Genomic DNA, 16,800 nt, shown 5'->3' with positions numbered 1-16,800 from the left:
GAAGGGTTCATGGGTCCTCATATGGCTTGTTAACTGAGGGGGGTTACAGAGTATTTGTTAAATATAAAAACAAAATATATATTGTGTGTTTGAGTGGTCCAGACGCTACACATGTCTATCTCAAATTGTCACTGATGAATTGTCTCACTGTTCCTTTCTGTCTTTCTCACTATAGACATTAAAGAAAGATTTACAAACTACACACTCTTACTAATCGTCTGTCTCAGAAACATGGAGCAGTTCTCCTGGAATCCAGGTATCCTGTTAACAACTGACTCATTTCCGAGTTTGTGCATATACATGACATTGATTTGTGTATTAATCATTGTTTATTGGTTATAGATCATCTATGGGTATTGTTTCCTGATGTTTGTATGGTGATAGCCTCAGAGATTACAGTGGATGTTGTCAAACATGCCTTCATCACAAAGTTTAATGACATTACAGCAGATGTGAGTTCAAGTTATTGTTGTATTCTTCAAAAGGTAGTATTGTAGCTACAATATTTGAGTAACTACCATAATATGTATTGTACCAGTATTATTAGCTGAACCAAAATGTTGAAATTTTGTAGTTACATTTACACCACTGATCAAAAGTTTGCCATATTGATCAAAAAATAGTAAATACTGTTATATTGTGAAATATTATTACAGTTTAAAACAACTGTTTTCTATTTATATTAGTATTTAGATTTTTTTGGTGTAATATTAAACAAAATTAAATAACATAAATAATAATATTTAAAAATATAAAATGAAATAACAAAACCTAAAAGTAAAAAAAATACACACTACTTCCTGTCTGAGCTATACATTTTCTGTTAAGATATTGAGACAACTTTAGTTCAAATATGAACTAAATATGAACAACATCGAATGAACTAAAAATGAAATCCTGTAACCTGAATGCAGTAGTGATTGTGGGCTTAGTATAAAGGGAAGGTTTGTAAGCTATACCTGATGCTATTGAAATGACAAGACACTAATATACGTTTATCTAGAATAAACTAAAGAAAAACAACTTGAGAACTATGACATGACCTTTAAACCTTTATTTGACCCTCTAACTCTAACACTTTCTATTCTATTTTAATTCTACTTTATCTATATTTATCTTTTTTTATTTTTTATTCTTTATTTAAAAAAACAACAAAAAACAAACACTAGCTTTCTATTTTTTCTATTCTATCTACTTGTTTTTCTTTGTTTGTGTGTGTGTGTGTGTATAGGTGTGTGTGTGTATAATATATATATATATATGTATATATATATATATATATATATACACCTTGCTACGTGTACTGCGTTAGGCTAACCGAGACTTGTCATTTGCACTTATATATTGTTGCTCTTTTGTTAGTTTTGACTGCTTTTATTGTCCTCATTTGTAAGTCGCTTTGGATAAAAACGTCTGCTAAATGACTAAATGTAAATGTAAACCAAACGGCTTCCCCATTCTGGAATGTTCTTTCTTGTCTAAAAAAATAAAATAAAAACAGTCCCAGTCAAGAGGAAGTCTTTACAAAGAGAGACAGGTTTCCTTTGGGAGTGTGTCTGAAAATCAGACACTCTGTGTCTTGGATAACCCTGACCCAAATCTATCAGCACACACAGAGCCAGCAGTGGAACTCTCTTTAGCAGTGGGGATGGTTTCACACATTCTGTCCAGTGCAGGGCACCTCTACTGTTGACATACTCATAAGATGAAAGATAAGTGACACTTCAAACAAAACGGTCCTTAAATATGGTCCTGAAAGAGGCAAAAGAGAGGGAAAAGATAAAAAAAATAGGGGCAGAGCAGGCAAAAAACACTGTGGATGGGGGGTAGAGAGATATGTAATGACAGAAAGAGGAGTGTAGTTACTGGCAGGGATTAGAGACAGATCTGCTTAGTAAACACTAGCTTTCTATTTTTTTCTATTCTATCTACTTGTTTTTCTTTGTTTGTGTGTGTGTGTGTGTATAGGTGTGTGTGTGTATAATATATATATATATATGTATATATATATATATATATATATACACCTTGCTACGTGTACTGCGTTAGGCTAACCGAGACTTGTCATTTGCACTTATATATTGTTGCTCTTTTGTTAGTTTTGACTGCTTTTATTGTCCTCATTTGTAAGTCGCTTTGGATAAAAACGTCTGCTAAATGACTAAATGTAAATGTAAACCAAACGGCTTCCCCATTCTGGAATGTTCTTTCTTGTCTAAAAAAATAAAATAAAAACAGTCCCAGTCAAGAGGAAGTCTTTACAAAGAGAGACAGGTTTCCTTTGGGAGTGTGTCTGAAAATCAGACACTCTGTGTCTTGGATAACCCTGACCCAAATCTATCAGCACACACAGAGCCAGCAGTGGAACTCTCTTTAGCAGTGGGGATGGTTTCACACATTCTGTCCAGTGCAGGGCACCTCTACTGTTGACATACTCATAAGATGAAAGATAAGTGACACTTCAAACAAAACGGTCCTTAAATATGGTCCTGAAAGAGGCAAAAGAGAGGGAAAAGATAAAAAAAATAGGGGCAGAGCAGGCAAAAAACACTGTGGATGGGGGGTAGAGAGATATGTAATGACAGAAAGAGGAGTGTAGTTACTGGCAGGGATTAGAGACAGATCTGCTTAGTTTAGGCAGGAAGATTAGTGTCACAGCACACACATGAACATATTTCTCTCTCTCGTACAGTATCTTTCCTAGAGGTGGATGCTAGCAATTATTTTTTTTAATAATTTCTAGCAATTTTACCATATTCAATATGCATCTTAATATGAATTAAATTGTTTATTAATTTTTTTTTTTTAATTCAGAACCAGAATTTCTACCAAACTCTAATTCTCATTAAGTACACTACTGTTTAAATGTTTGGGGTCAGTAAGATTTTTTTTTTTTTTAAGACGTTCAGCAAGGGTGCATGAAATTGATCAATAGTGACATTTGTAATTTAACAAAAGAATTATTTTTTAAATAAACACTGTTCTGTTGAACTTTCCGTTCATCAAATAATGATGACATTTTTTTTTGATTGTCCTGTGAGGAAGAGGAAGATGTTGCATGACATTTTTGCTGGTGATGATGAGTAAAAAAAAGGTCTTTGTGTTTAAAGGGTTAGTTCACCCAAAAATTAAAATTAGTCCATGAATTACTCACTCTCAAGTAGGGCTGGGCGATATAGCTAAAATATTTATCAACGATATAATGTTTCATATCGTTCGGTATCGATAATTATTGAAATTTTTTATGACCTGCAGCGCATTTAAATTGTCAACGCAAAGAAGTAACTCTATAAAAAAACGTGCATTACGTCTAAATTAACTTTAGAAAAATTTTATTTTAAATTTCTTAAATTGCATAAACAATTATGAACAAAACAGCATAATGTATTTATGCAAAGCATCGATTCGCTACAGGAGGCCTTTGTTCACCCCCCGGAGCCATGTGAGACACTTTTTATTATGAATGGATGCACTTTATTTCACTTATTTTGGACTGATGCACTGCAACACCCGCTGACTGCCATTAAACAGCTTGAAAGATCAAAGACCATTTTTAATATAACTCTGACTGGATTCGTCTGAAAGAAGAAAGTCATATACACCTAGGATGCCTTGTAGGCTAATTTTCATTTTTGGGTGAACTAACGGTTTAAGCTGTTCCACAGCTCGGGCTGATGGCTGCAGCCTCAACAGTATGTCAGCTAGGCCTGTTTCTTATGTGGCCACTGCAGCTCTGGCTAAAAACCTGTGTCAAATTTCATGCTTGGTACACGGGTCTATTGTGCATCTTTGTGACACGTGAATGCCTGGATGTTATATCTCCCTGGAAAAGCACAGCTCTGTGTGAACTGGGCGTGATAATGGGACAGATTTTCAGATGAAATATCTGTCACGATGGATGCATCAAGCATGGGCTGGGGAGCCCTTTGCGATTCTGTCAAGGGCAGCAGGATAGTCCTCGAGGAGTGGAGATTACATTTTAAGTAGTGGATATGATATGGAACATATTCAAAGTAGCAGAGGTCAATTTTTAGCATCAGCAGCGAACACTAATTTTCTGCTGTTATTCTTCTCCACGCAGTCAACTCTAAAGGTCATTGCACACTGAGTCTTTTTAGGAGAAGGGTATAACTGCAGCCTTGAGATCTCCAAATGGGGGCGGGAACTCCAAAATAGGGCGTTGCTTCCTCCCATTGACAGACAGGCAAAAAGTGTTGATTTCCTACATTATGCTACAAAAAATGCTAACCCCTAACCCTACCCCACACCTGACCCTAACCTTAACCAGTGAAATTGACTGAACGGCGGGATTGGCGCTGAATAGCGTGGTAAAGAAAGTTGCAGTTCAGGCCCCCGTTGCTTAAAACAAAGCGATAGAGTAAAATCTTTCCCCTGCGCTGCGCTGCGCTGCGCTGGGACGGCTCGCGGGAGAGCTCGTGGGTGATTCCCGTTTATATCATTAAGCAGAGGTTCAAACTGGCAAACTAACACCACTGGCCACGAGATTTGGGCTCTGCTCTCACGGTGAATATTTACTTATATAGCATATTTTATTTTAGATGAACTAGAAACAATGTTAAATTTATAAAGTTTTATTTTGAAATGTAAGTCAATAACAATTGGCTGGAGCCAGAGCCAATGGTGAAAGTCTTTGCGCGAGGAGACCCCGCCCCATTTTGGAGGTTCTGCCCACTTTTGGAGTTCACACCCCATTTTGGAGATCTCCGGTCTGCAGTTATACCTACTTGTAAATAGTAGCTACGGAAACTTACTGTTTAACCAATTAACAGGTTTTTGTAGCATTTTTACAGTCTTTTGCTGTTAAAATCATGATCATTTTTACAGTGTATAGAACAGTAAGGTGATTCGAGATATTTAAGAAGAGATTAAAGTATTTCTTGAAAATAGCCTGGAATTCAGGATACATCTGATCTTTGGACACACAATGAGTCAAACCTAAACTTTAAATTGAAACCTAAACTTTCTACAGAAACCCAACAGAAGGCAAAAATGTATCTGCTCTTACGGCTGAATAGGTTTCTCCTTCAATTTTTTGAAGATGCCTGGCAATAGAAATGGTTTGTCAGATTTCCAGAAGTAAGTAGGTTTGTATTTAAAGGCTATTAGATTCACTTTTTTCAGATGGTGGGTAATAAAAAGACCCTGTACTTAACTTAGTTCCATCATTATGCAGGGGCACGTTGGATGTTGTCAGTTTACTCCTCAACTGAAGAGGAAACAACAGATGTAGTTTGGTCTTTATGTAGTACCGCTGTTAATGGGTCAAAGAACTACTAACCCACCCACTCTTGTTACTTAAACATCACACTACTGCTGGTTCCTTATGAGCATGAAAAAGCATGAATCATAGGGATGTCCATTTAAAATGTTTATTTCGCAATCAAACCACAGCTAGGACTAATTATCCAGAAAAATGTCGTCCTGACTGGAATACGTAAAACAGGGGTCGTCATGATTTTATCAGGACGTCTGGTCACCCTTCGGGGTGGGCTGGTAAGAAAACACCGACCAACCACTCAAAACACCAGATCAAACAGGAATTTTTTTTTTAATGAACACATTAGCAACACACTGGCAAATATGCCACGGCCAATCACGACTCACTTTTTTCCTTAAAATGTAAAAATCTAGTTCTGATATTTTGTATAACCCATAAAAACCTACATTTTGACCGTATACAATTAAACACAAGGAGCTGTCCACCAGTAAACAAGTGGAAATGATCTGTTTGTGTTAATAATACAGTACGACTAAGTGCAGCTTTTTTACTCAAACTGGACAAACATTTCAAACTCAAAGTACGTAGCAGATCTGGTTCAAGATTAAAGTCTGTGTGCGAAATCCAAGTTTATTTCCACCCCAAAAATGCTGCTTCTCATATGGAAACTGTTACCGATGAAATATTAAAATGATGAACTGACGTTACAGTGATAATTACGTCCAGTCGCAACTCGTTTAGCGCAGTCCAGACCTTTCACGCACAGAGCTCGCACACACTCATGCAGTCTTTGCTAGGGGGACCGTAGTTCAGAGGAGTGAGAGATGGTTATTAGACTCCCGTGTCGTGACCCACTGCTGACTCACATGTTAACGGGGGGCTTTGGTTCTTTGCCATAATGCTGAGGGTGCCTGCGGTGCAAATGTGTCACAAGCAGCTGTTTTCTGCTTTATTAACATATACGCTTTTATTCATGCAGTCTGAACTAGAAACAATGTTTAATTTATAAAGTTTTATTTTGAAATGTAAGTCAATAACAATTGGCTGGAGCCAGAGCCAATGGTGAAAGTCTTTGCGCGAGGAGACCCCGCCCCATTTTGGAGGTTCTGCCCACTTTTGGAGTTCACGCCCCATTTTGGAGATCTCCGGTGTGCAGTTATATCTACTTGATTTTTAGAGGTGTTTTGACAACTCAGAGCCACCGTAGAAGCGAAAGCCAAAATGGTATGCTGGTTTCAATGCCTTGCGCACACCTTTCCGATGCCACAGTTTGGTGCGTGTGTGTCCATACCTTTGACATACTGCCAGTCTCTGTTCAGGATCAATTGGTTCACGGAAATTGGTGGTCTTCTTTTAAATATGTGACTCTAGTATTGCTACCAAAGCATCAAAATCCTGTAGTAAACTTTGAATCGCTTGGGATAATCCCGCAGCTTTAACTCTCCTTCCACTCTACGCAATCTCAGCATTAGATGGACCCAATATTTCCTCTTTCTATGACAAAAAAATAATTCTCATTGCTTGAAGACTCCATTTTGTATTGTTTTGCAAAATTTTTCGCAACGGATTAATTCATACGCATCGGACTCAGTGTGCAAGGTTTCTGTGCGTAACGTATATTTAGGATGACGAATATGAAAAAACACATACGAAAATTTTGGATTCATTGTGCAAAGACCTTAAGTATGTGTTCCCACCAGTGAAATTCTTACATCAAGTAGTGTGCAAGATCAGGGAGAAGAGGGAATCTATTCTGTTGGGCTATTCCACTGAGAGACCTTCTGTCACAAGCGGGGTGCTCAATCTGGCACTCCAACACAGAGTTGTGGAATTAGCATTTTTGGCCATTCAGTAGAGCACACCAGTATCAGATGCACTTCTGCAATGCATGTTGAGTACTATTACTGAGGCAAGAGCCCCTTCTATGGGGTGCTTCTATGCCCATAAATGGAGAGTCTTCAAGAGCTTGTGTGAAGCAGACCCTGTGAATGGTCCATTATCAGTTATTATATCTTTTCTACAAGAGCACTTAGATGGTGGCCATGCTTCTATGCTTAAAATGTATGTAGCCACTATAACTATAACTTTTCATGGTGAAATTGATAATCATCCGGTAAGAATGTTTTGGTGAAAAGTGCAAGAAGCTGAATCCTGCCTACCCTTCCATGGTACCAACTTGGGATCTAGCTCTGGCCCTGAGAGATCTAACAGACCCTCCATGAACCTTGAACACGCTCTCCCTTAAGACAGTTCTCTTACTTGCACTCGCATCAGGTATAAGTGAGTTGAGGACATGCACGCTTTATCAGTTCATGAATCCTGCATGCAGTTTGGCCCAGGTCACTGCAGAGTTAAATAAAGGTGCTCTTAATGCTATTCAGAGCCGAGGTTATAACTTTGTTTGTTCTCACTCCAAAAGAGCCAGCCACAGGAGATACTATTTTTTGCAGTTACTATGTCCTGTATGCGCATTGCGTGTTTATTTTGAGCACTCTAGGCCCTTTAGAGCAGCTTTTTGTGTGCTTTGGCAGCCACACTAAAGGCCAGCCTGTTTTAAAGCTGAGACTGGATTGTTGATGTGATAGCTCCATCTTACAGCTCTCAAAGCTCTAAATGTCCATTAGGGGTTTGAGCCCACTCCACACAAGGTATGGCTTCCTCTTGGGCATGGGCAAATGGACTGTCTGTGGAGGACATCTGCTTAGCAGCTGGATGGATTTTGCCGAATACTTTTGCCAGATTTTACAATCTGGGTGTTTCTTTGCTATCATCTCGAGTTCTGTCAGTACAGGAGAGCTAGCTTTTTGTGGCCGAGGTTATGTCTAAAGCTGTTCTGTCACACATTTGCTTTATTCTTAGAGCCTGTTTACATCTGGTCACTTTAGATAGCTATCCGATTTTGAAAAGACCAGGTGTAGATGCCTTCCGAAATGCTAATATATATATTAGGCTATTATATAGTATTATAATAGCATTATATAGTGGTTCAACGCATTATATTGTGTTTTTTTTAGTCACAGATCGGACTATTTTTTTCGGATAAGCAAGAAAAAAAATATTTAAAGCACAGAGAATGACCACTCCTAATATGTGACAGATAAGAGCAATCTTTCATTTACTTATTTAACATGAAATTGTCAAATTGCTACTCCACATCAATCACATACAAAGAAAATACAGAATAATTAGAACAATCATTAACATAAATAAATAACAGAGTGTCATATCTAAACACATTTTTCCCAGAACGTTCTTGTGACCCGGTAGCAATTCTTCCACGGCCCGGTAGTGGTTCGCGACCCGGTGGTTGAGGACCTCTGGGCGATACGGTATGTTATAGTCAGATATGACAGTGCTAATTAAACCAGGTCTCACAGATATCACTATTATATATCCTATAACACCAGCAGGGCTGTTGTCACTACTCTTTACTTGTAGATATGTGGTGCTACTGATGCTTGTGCAATATGTCTTTCAAATGAAGAACGAGTATCATGTACCTGGAAATATTCGATCCGTTTAACTCCTAATATGTGACAGATCAGAGCAATCTTTCATTTACTTATTTAACATGAAATTGTCAAATTGCTACTCCACATCAATCACATACAAAGAAAATACAGAATAATTAGAACAATCATTAACATAAATAAATAACAGAGTGTCATATCTAAACACATTTTTCCCAGAACGTTCTTGTGACCCGGTAGCAATTCTTCCACGGCCCGGTAGTGGTTCGCGACCCGGTGGTTGAGGACCTCTGGGCGATACGGTATGTTATAGTCAGATATGACAGTGCTAATTAAACCAGGTCTCACAGATATCACTATTATATATCCTATAACACCAGCAGGGCTGTTGTCACTACTCTTTACTTGTAGATATGTGGTGCTACTGATGCTTGTGCAATATGTCTTTCAAATGAAGAACGAGTATCATGTACCTGGAAATATTCCATGTCTTCCCTCCATTTGCTGTATGTTGAGTGGGACTTTTGCAGTAGCATGGTAGGACTTTTGCACAATCCCCGTAGTGTCAGCTACTGACACAATGTTGAGTAAACCAATATCCAATATCATTCCCTCATCTCAGGAAACTGAGGTTACGCTAGAATGGAGATGTTTTCAAAACTGAAAATAATAAATAATGAGAAATGTTTCCTGAGCACCAAATCAACATATAACAATGAAAGTTCAGCTTTGTCATCACAGGAATAATTTACATTTTAAAATATGTTAAAATATTAATAATTTTTCTATTAAAATAAATAATAATATTTAACAATATTACTGTTACATACAATATAACTATTTTTAATCACATAAATGCAGCTTTAGTGAGCATTAAAGACTTTTTTCAAAAACAAATAAACAAAAAAATTGGAATAGTAGTGTAGATTCACGTTTTATACTCACGTTTAATACTCTAGGCTCGTTTTTCCCTCTATATTTCATTAAATGAACAAAAGTGAGAATGATATCTAATCATTTCATTTATATGCACCGTTATAAAAATAACAAGCCGTAAGCAATATTTAAATTTTTTTTTTTTTTACATTTTATTATATATAAAATGCCACACAGAGACCTCAGTAAACTTTTTTAGCGATGACACAAGTCGTTGAATCATAGTTATAAATCGATCTATTGAATGGGCATTGATTTGAATTCATTCACAAAAGTGAATTAGACTTAGCAAATATTTTGCTACTAAAGTTTAATTCAGAGACTATTAAAAGTGATGAGACAGGGAAGTATTGTGAATCTATTTGTCCTACAACAGCCAATGGCAAAAGAACGTGGTTATGTAAAGCTGCTTGACCCTCTGACATTAATTAACTTTGTCAGTCTGTCAGTTAGTCAGGTCTTAGTGAAGAAAAGATTATTTATTATAAGATAAGTGTTTTCCGCACCACCATGTGAGTTTACAGTCTGAATTGAATGTCATGAGCTAAAAGGGCCAGGACCACAAGCATACAGCGCAATCTGAGTAGTCCGTTACATGAATGACTCTTATGAACTGGCTCTTTAATGAATTATTCGAAAAGACTCTTAAACACTTGAGTTTTTTGATGGAATCATGCTAATGAATCTTTCACTGAATCTTTTAGTTTACTAATTTAATATTTGACTCTTGAATTACTGAACCACAAGTCATCATTACTTGTAACTGTGTGTGTGCGCAGGTCTATAGTGAATACAGAGCGAGCTTGGCATTTGATCTGGTCAGCAGCAGACAGAAGAATGTAAGTGCATGTTCATTTTATCATATCAGAAATCCTTTTGAAGCAAGAATCAATAATAAAGCAATAATCGTCTGAACGTTTGTCAAATTATGTATCAAAATTATTTTAATTTCAACAAATGATTCATGGTTCTAATTACATGGACTTAATTTGAAGAGCATTTTGTCCAGCTTTATTAATAAGATGCTGATATTTGTGTGCGTTTTCCAGGCATACACAGACTACAGTGACAGTGTGTCTAGGCGGATGGGCTTCATTCCTCTTCCTCTTGCTCTGCTGGTAACCTCCCTCCTTATTTCATAATAATCACAATACTAAATCTATCATGCAGTACAAAGTAAAAGCAGAAACATAAATCCATTGTTTGCAATAATTAGCAATTTGTCATTTTGCTCCACTGCTCTTGTTAACATGCATTACTGTTCTATTTAACACTTTAAAGGGTTAGTTCACCCCAAAATGAAAATTCTGTCATTAATTACTCACCCTCATGTCGTTCAAAACCCGTAAGACCTTTGTTCATCTTCGGAACACAAATTAAGATAAACTTTTTGGTAACACTTTAGTATAGGGACCAATACTCACTATTAACCAGTTGCTTATTAGCATGCCTGTTATTAACACATTGGCTGTTTACTAGTACTTATAAAGCACATATTCTGCATGAACATATTCTACATCCCTAATTCTACCCTAACAACTACTTTTCTAACTATTAAAAAAGCAGCAAATTATGAGTATGAGGCAAAAGTTGTAGTTAGTGGTTTGTTAATGGCGAGAATTAGACCTTAAAATAAAGTATGACCAACTTTTTTTATTTTCAAGTTTGGCATCGCTGTGATTTTTCTTTAAAGAAATGTATACTTTTACTCAGCAGGGCTATATTAAAATAATTAAAAATGACAGTAAAGACATTTATAATGATGGAAATGATTTCTGTTTCAAATAGGGCTGTGCAATTAATTGCATGCGATTGTCATGCGCATCTCGTCAGTAAAGCCGGTTCCGTGATTGGTAGTAAATCTCCATCACCTGCTTTCAGATGGAGCGGCATTTACTACACAGAGCCGTAGTTCACTGACAAGCTAGGCCATATCGCGTTCATAATTGCAGATGAATCGCATTCGATTATGAACGCGATATTGCCTAATTGTCAGTGAACTGTGTAGTAAATGCCGCTCCATCTGAAAGCAGGTGATGGCGATTTACTACCAATCACGGAACCGGCTTTACTGACGAGATGCGCATGACAATCACATGCGATTAATTGCACAGCCCTAGTTTCAAATAAATAAAGTCCTTCAAACTTTGTTCATCGAAAGAAACTGTATTTCCTCGCTTCATTAAGCAGCACAACCATTTCCAACTGGGATATTAATGCTAATTTTTTTTTTTTTTTGAGTACTAAAGTAATCGCTGCTGAAAATTCAGCTTTGCCATGACAGGAATAAATTCCATTTTAAAATAAATCAAAATAGAAAACAGTTAGTGCAATAATATTTTGCAATATAACTGTTTTTACTCTTAGCTTTGTTGAACATAAGAATCCTTTTTAAAAAAATTAACTGATCCTAAAATTTGACCAGTGGCGTATATGATCTGAATGTGTGTTTGTGTGTTTGTGTGTGTTTATTCAGTATGATCACCCTGAAGGTGCTGAACAGTATTGTGTTGTTGGGGAAATCCTGTATGTATGTGAAAGAGGCAAATATGGAGGAGAAGCTGTTTCAAAATCCCCCCTCTGCAGCTCCCAGCAGAGTGTCCAGCAGAGCCCACCATACCAAACACACACGCGAACCACCAGGTAACACACATGCACATCTTCTGACCCACATAATAGAGAGAAGCCTGATAATAGACAGCAAATAGTTTGCAGAGTCAAGGTTTTGTTCTCACTAACCCATTGTGTCCATACCCCTCTAAAGGTGAGCCAGCGGAGGAGGGCATGTCTGCATCAGTCACCACTCAACCCACCCAAAGGGATGAATGCCCCGCCCCTCAGATCCCCACCAGCGAATCAGATCAGTTCCTCACTACACCAGATGAATCAGAAGAGAAAAGCCTTATTCAGGACGATACCGAACTTAAACACAGCGCGCCCAAAAAAGACTTGCTGGAGATTGACCGCTTTACTATCTGCGGTAACCGTATCGACTGACATTAACGCACACCTTCAAGTTTAAGAGTGATGCCAGGTATGCACTGAAATACCCGCCCTCTCTGCCAGCTTGATTAGTTTGACATTTGAACCTGAGCTCGTTGGAATGAGACAGCGAGAAACTGCAGGATATTTATTAATAAGCGATGCACCTAATTTATTTAAGACTTAAACACACTTATACACAGACAGTCACACCAACACACACCGTTTTAACCAATTGGAATCCACCCAGTGACGTTTTCACACTTTCAAGAGGTTCAAGATCACCAGCAGAGGTCAACTTTGGACGGCAGGGAAGATCTTGGTCTGATGCTCACTGTACTTGCCTTTCAAAGGGGGCATCCAATTAAGAAAATGAGAGAAAGGGGTGGATTATATTCCTAAATTACATATTTGGAAGATTCCATGCATTTGTGGAAAAATAGTAGGATTCAAATAATCAAAAAATGTAATGTACAGTGCTCCAAAACAAATGTCAAAAATTATTAGTTGTTTTTTTCTTCATTCATAATTTCTCTATTTAAAAATGTCCCTTCCCCTCAAAAGACTTTAGTTTGAAATATTACCAATGTACATTGTCAGTCAGATGTGTCAATTACAGATGTGTTCCGCAGATTTTGTTTTTGTATCTTTGAGTGAAAGCAGACAAAATACCATATCACTATTTTATTTATTTATATTTTTAAGAGAGTTGCTAATTTCAGTTTAAATGCAGGGTTTCCAGTAACAAAAAAATTATGTGTTTTGCATCGTTTGAGGTAATGACCTTTTAAACGGCCATTGTGATACTGTGATGAAATGCATGCCTGTGATATGTGGATTGATTTAAGTGCTTGATAAGTCGGCATCTGAATGAAAGGATCATAGATTTTTACAAGACAGTCGCATGGAATCAGAAAACTGAAGTACAGTATCATAACGGGATTTGCCAGCTAATATGAAGGAATGAAATATTTTCCCTTTAAGGATGGAAAGTCTGTTTTTTTCCCCCGCGTGCATCTTATTGTACCAAGAGTAGCATATCAGATGAACAATCGTACATTGGTGCTGATGTTGGTGTTTGCTAAATAGTCAATTACCAACATTCCAAAAGTCAGAATCTTGACCAAAGCAAAGTTGAATATACAACCTTTTGCTAATATCTTGGGTATATATATATAAAAAAAAAAAGGCCTGTTGACCCCAAATAAACCATTTTTACAAGTCAATAAGCATCAGAATTCAGTAATGTAAGGTAATAACAATGAGCTTCATAATGACCAACTTATCAGTTATCAGTGACATTTAAGGATGGAAAGTCTGTTTTTTTCCCCCGCGTGCATCTTATTGTACCAAGAGTAGCATATCAGATGAACAATCGTACATTGGTGCTGATGTTGGTGTTTGCTAAATAGTCAATTACCAACATTCCAAAAGTCAGAATCTTGACCAAAGCAAAGTTGAATATACAACCTTTTGCTAATATCTTGGGTATATATATATATAAAAAAAAAGGCCTGTTGACCCCAAATAAACCATTTTTAAAACCATTTATAAACCAGTGCTTTTTCATCATAGACAATAATGTTTTTTACATTTGCTTTACATAACAGACCACACTGTCTTAAAAAGTAGTTTTTGTGATCCACTAATGTTTCTTAGTAGTACGGGAGGTTAGAATTTAAGTTCTTTTTCTCAGTAATGGCAACATGTTTTGTATTTCTGGTTATTTTTTTTATTTTAATTTTTGACTGATTTTGGAATTTGTATTTCTTGTATTACAAATGTGTGGCTGTAATTGCTTTGCTTTGTAATTTCATTCGATCTGACAATTTACACTCAAGTCAGCATGTCGACAGTCGGCATAAGGCTGTCATATTGTGTAAAGTGCTCAGTTTTTTTAAAAACAAAAGGTTGATTTTAATTTATGGTTTAGAAATGTATTAAGTGAAAATATCAACTATGCCAAGGAATTGTTTACCCTCAGTTATCAAACTAATGCAAACTCTGAATCACACTTTTCAAAACCTCTTCAGAAGCATTCACTGGACTTAAACTGCCAAAATGATATCAAAGAGCATTTCTTATTGTTTTTGCATTTGAAACACTGATATTAGAAATACTTCTGCTTATTTTTGAAAGAAAGAGACCATTATAAGCAAATGTTTGACTTTGTTGTGGTTTTCAATGTAACTGCCTGTGCATTCCCATAGGTTCAGTCACCTTTGGACTCTTGAAATAAGGCTGAAGCTTGACTGCACTGGATATGGATCAGTACTCAACAGGATGATTTTGCTGGACAGAACCTTTCTAATTCATACTTAAATCCATTAATTTGGAAATACAAAAAAAATAAAAAGTAATCCAACCACTCAAGTTCTTTCCATACTGCTGGATTTCACTGCTGTTTTTTTCTCACTGGTCAATATCAGTTTGTAGTTTTCGGTGTTTTTTTGTTTGTTTTTTACCCAGATCTGCTTCAGCATCCAAGGTTCTAAGAAACTTTATTTCCTGTAGAAACTGAAGAGGAATGACGATGTCAAATCTCTTATATGGGATGTTTCAGAGACAGAATTGGGGAGAGGAATCAGGGCGTTGTGTTAATTCAAGTTTTGTTGTTTTGTACGTTTGTTGTTGTTATTTACAGTGGATCCCTAATATACATTTTCATTTATTGTTTCATAAGACACCAGATGTTAATTTTTATAATGTTCCAATACCCCCCTAAAATTATAAAAACATGATATGATTATTAACTATAATATTATATCATATAGTTTTACACTTTTGATTATATATATATGTATATATATGTATATATATACAGTGGTGTGAAAAAAGTGTTGGCCCCCTTCCTGATTTCTTATTTTTTTGCATGTTTGTCACACTTTAATGTTTCAGATCATCAAAAAGACTTTTGGGAAAATACTCTGTGGACTGACGAGACAAAAGTTGAACTTTTTGGAAGGTGTGTGTCCCATTACGTCTGGCGTAAAAGTAACACTGCATTTCAGAAAAAGAACATCATACCAACAGTAAAATATGGTGGTGGTAGTGTGATGGTCTGGGGCTGTTTTGCTGCTTCAGGACCTGGAAGACTTGCTGTGATAAATGGAACCATGAATTCTGCTGTTTACCAAAAAATCCTGAAGGAGAATGTCCGGCCATCTGTTCGTGACCTCAAGCTGAAGCGAACTTGGGTTCTGCAGCAGGACAATGATCCAAAACACACCAGCAAGTCCACCTCTGAATGGCTGAAGAAAAACAAAATGAAGACTTTGGAGTGGCCTAGTCAAAGTCCTGACCTGAATCCTATTGAGATGCTGTGGCATGACCTTAAAAAGGCGGTTCATGCTCGAAAACTCTCCAATGTGGCTGAATTACAACAATTCTGCATAGATGAGTGGACCAAAATTTCTCCACAGCGCTGTAACAGACTCATTGCAAGTTATCGCAAACGCTTGATTGCTGTTGTTGCTGCTAAGGGTGGCCCAACCATTTATTAGGTTTAGGGGGCAAACACTTTTTTCACACAGGGCCATGTAGTTTTGGGTTTTGTTTTCCCTTAATAATAAAAACCTTCATTTAAAAACTGCATGTTGTGTTCACTTGTGTTATCTTTTACTAATATTTAAATTTGTTTGATGATCTGAAACATTAAAGTGTGACAAACATGCAAAAAAATAAGAAATCAGGAAGGGGGCCAACACTTTTTCACACCACTGTATATATGTATATATATATGTATATGTATGTGTCATGTATTTATACAATAACATAAATATTAATATACAAATAAACTTGTATTTGTGTAATATTTGCATCATATTGTATACGTCAAATCAACCAAATTTCAAAAACTTCCTTGGCTCAAATTTTTGGTTTTGTGAATTTTTTTTTCTAAATAAAGATAAACATATATATATATTTATGGAGTAATCCACTATTTTGTAGAGGGGGGTGAAAGTGGCAAGATTTGGAGTTCAATTACAGGGGGGTAAAAATGACAGAAAGATTGCAGCATCGTTATGTTATTTTTGCACAGAGATTGGTAGGTCTATTAGTAAAATCAGTTGACTTTAGTAATCTTTGTTGCATTATGTGCCAATGGTGACCATTCAAAAATGGGACAAAGCACTTTTCAAGTTTTTAATTCGAAGTTTGCATGCCTTTAAC

At 36.6% G+C, this 16,800-nt stretch overlaps 1 pseudogene; it reads left to right on the top strand.

Annotated features, from left to right (window-relative positions):
* Nucleotides 1-13,925, top strand: part of LOC107709465 (transmembrane anterior posterior transformation protein 1 homolog) — a 21,140-nt pseudogene extending 7,215 nt beyond the window's left edge.
* Nucleotides 13,926-16,800: the final 2,875 nt, after the last annotated feature.

This window comes from Sinocyclocheilus rhinocerous, unplaced genomic scaffold (assembly GCF_001515625.1).
Source record: "Sinocyclocheilus rhinocerous isolate Xijiao unplaced genomic scaffold, SAMN03320098_v1.1 scaffold1648, whole genome shotgun sequence".
In the NCBI taxonomy this organism is placed as follows: Eukaryota; Metazoa; Chordata; class Actinopteri; order Cypriniformes; family Cyprinidae; genus Sinocyclocheilus; species Sinocyclocheilus rhinocerous.
The sequence above is the reverse complement of the archived record's forward strand: the minus strand, read 5'-3'. Positions and strand labels throughout refer to the sequence as shown.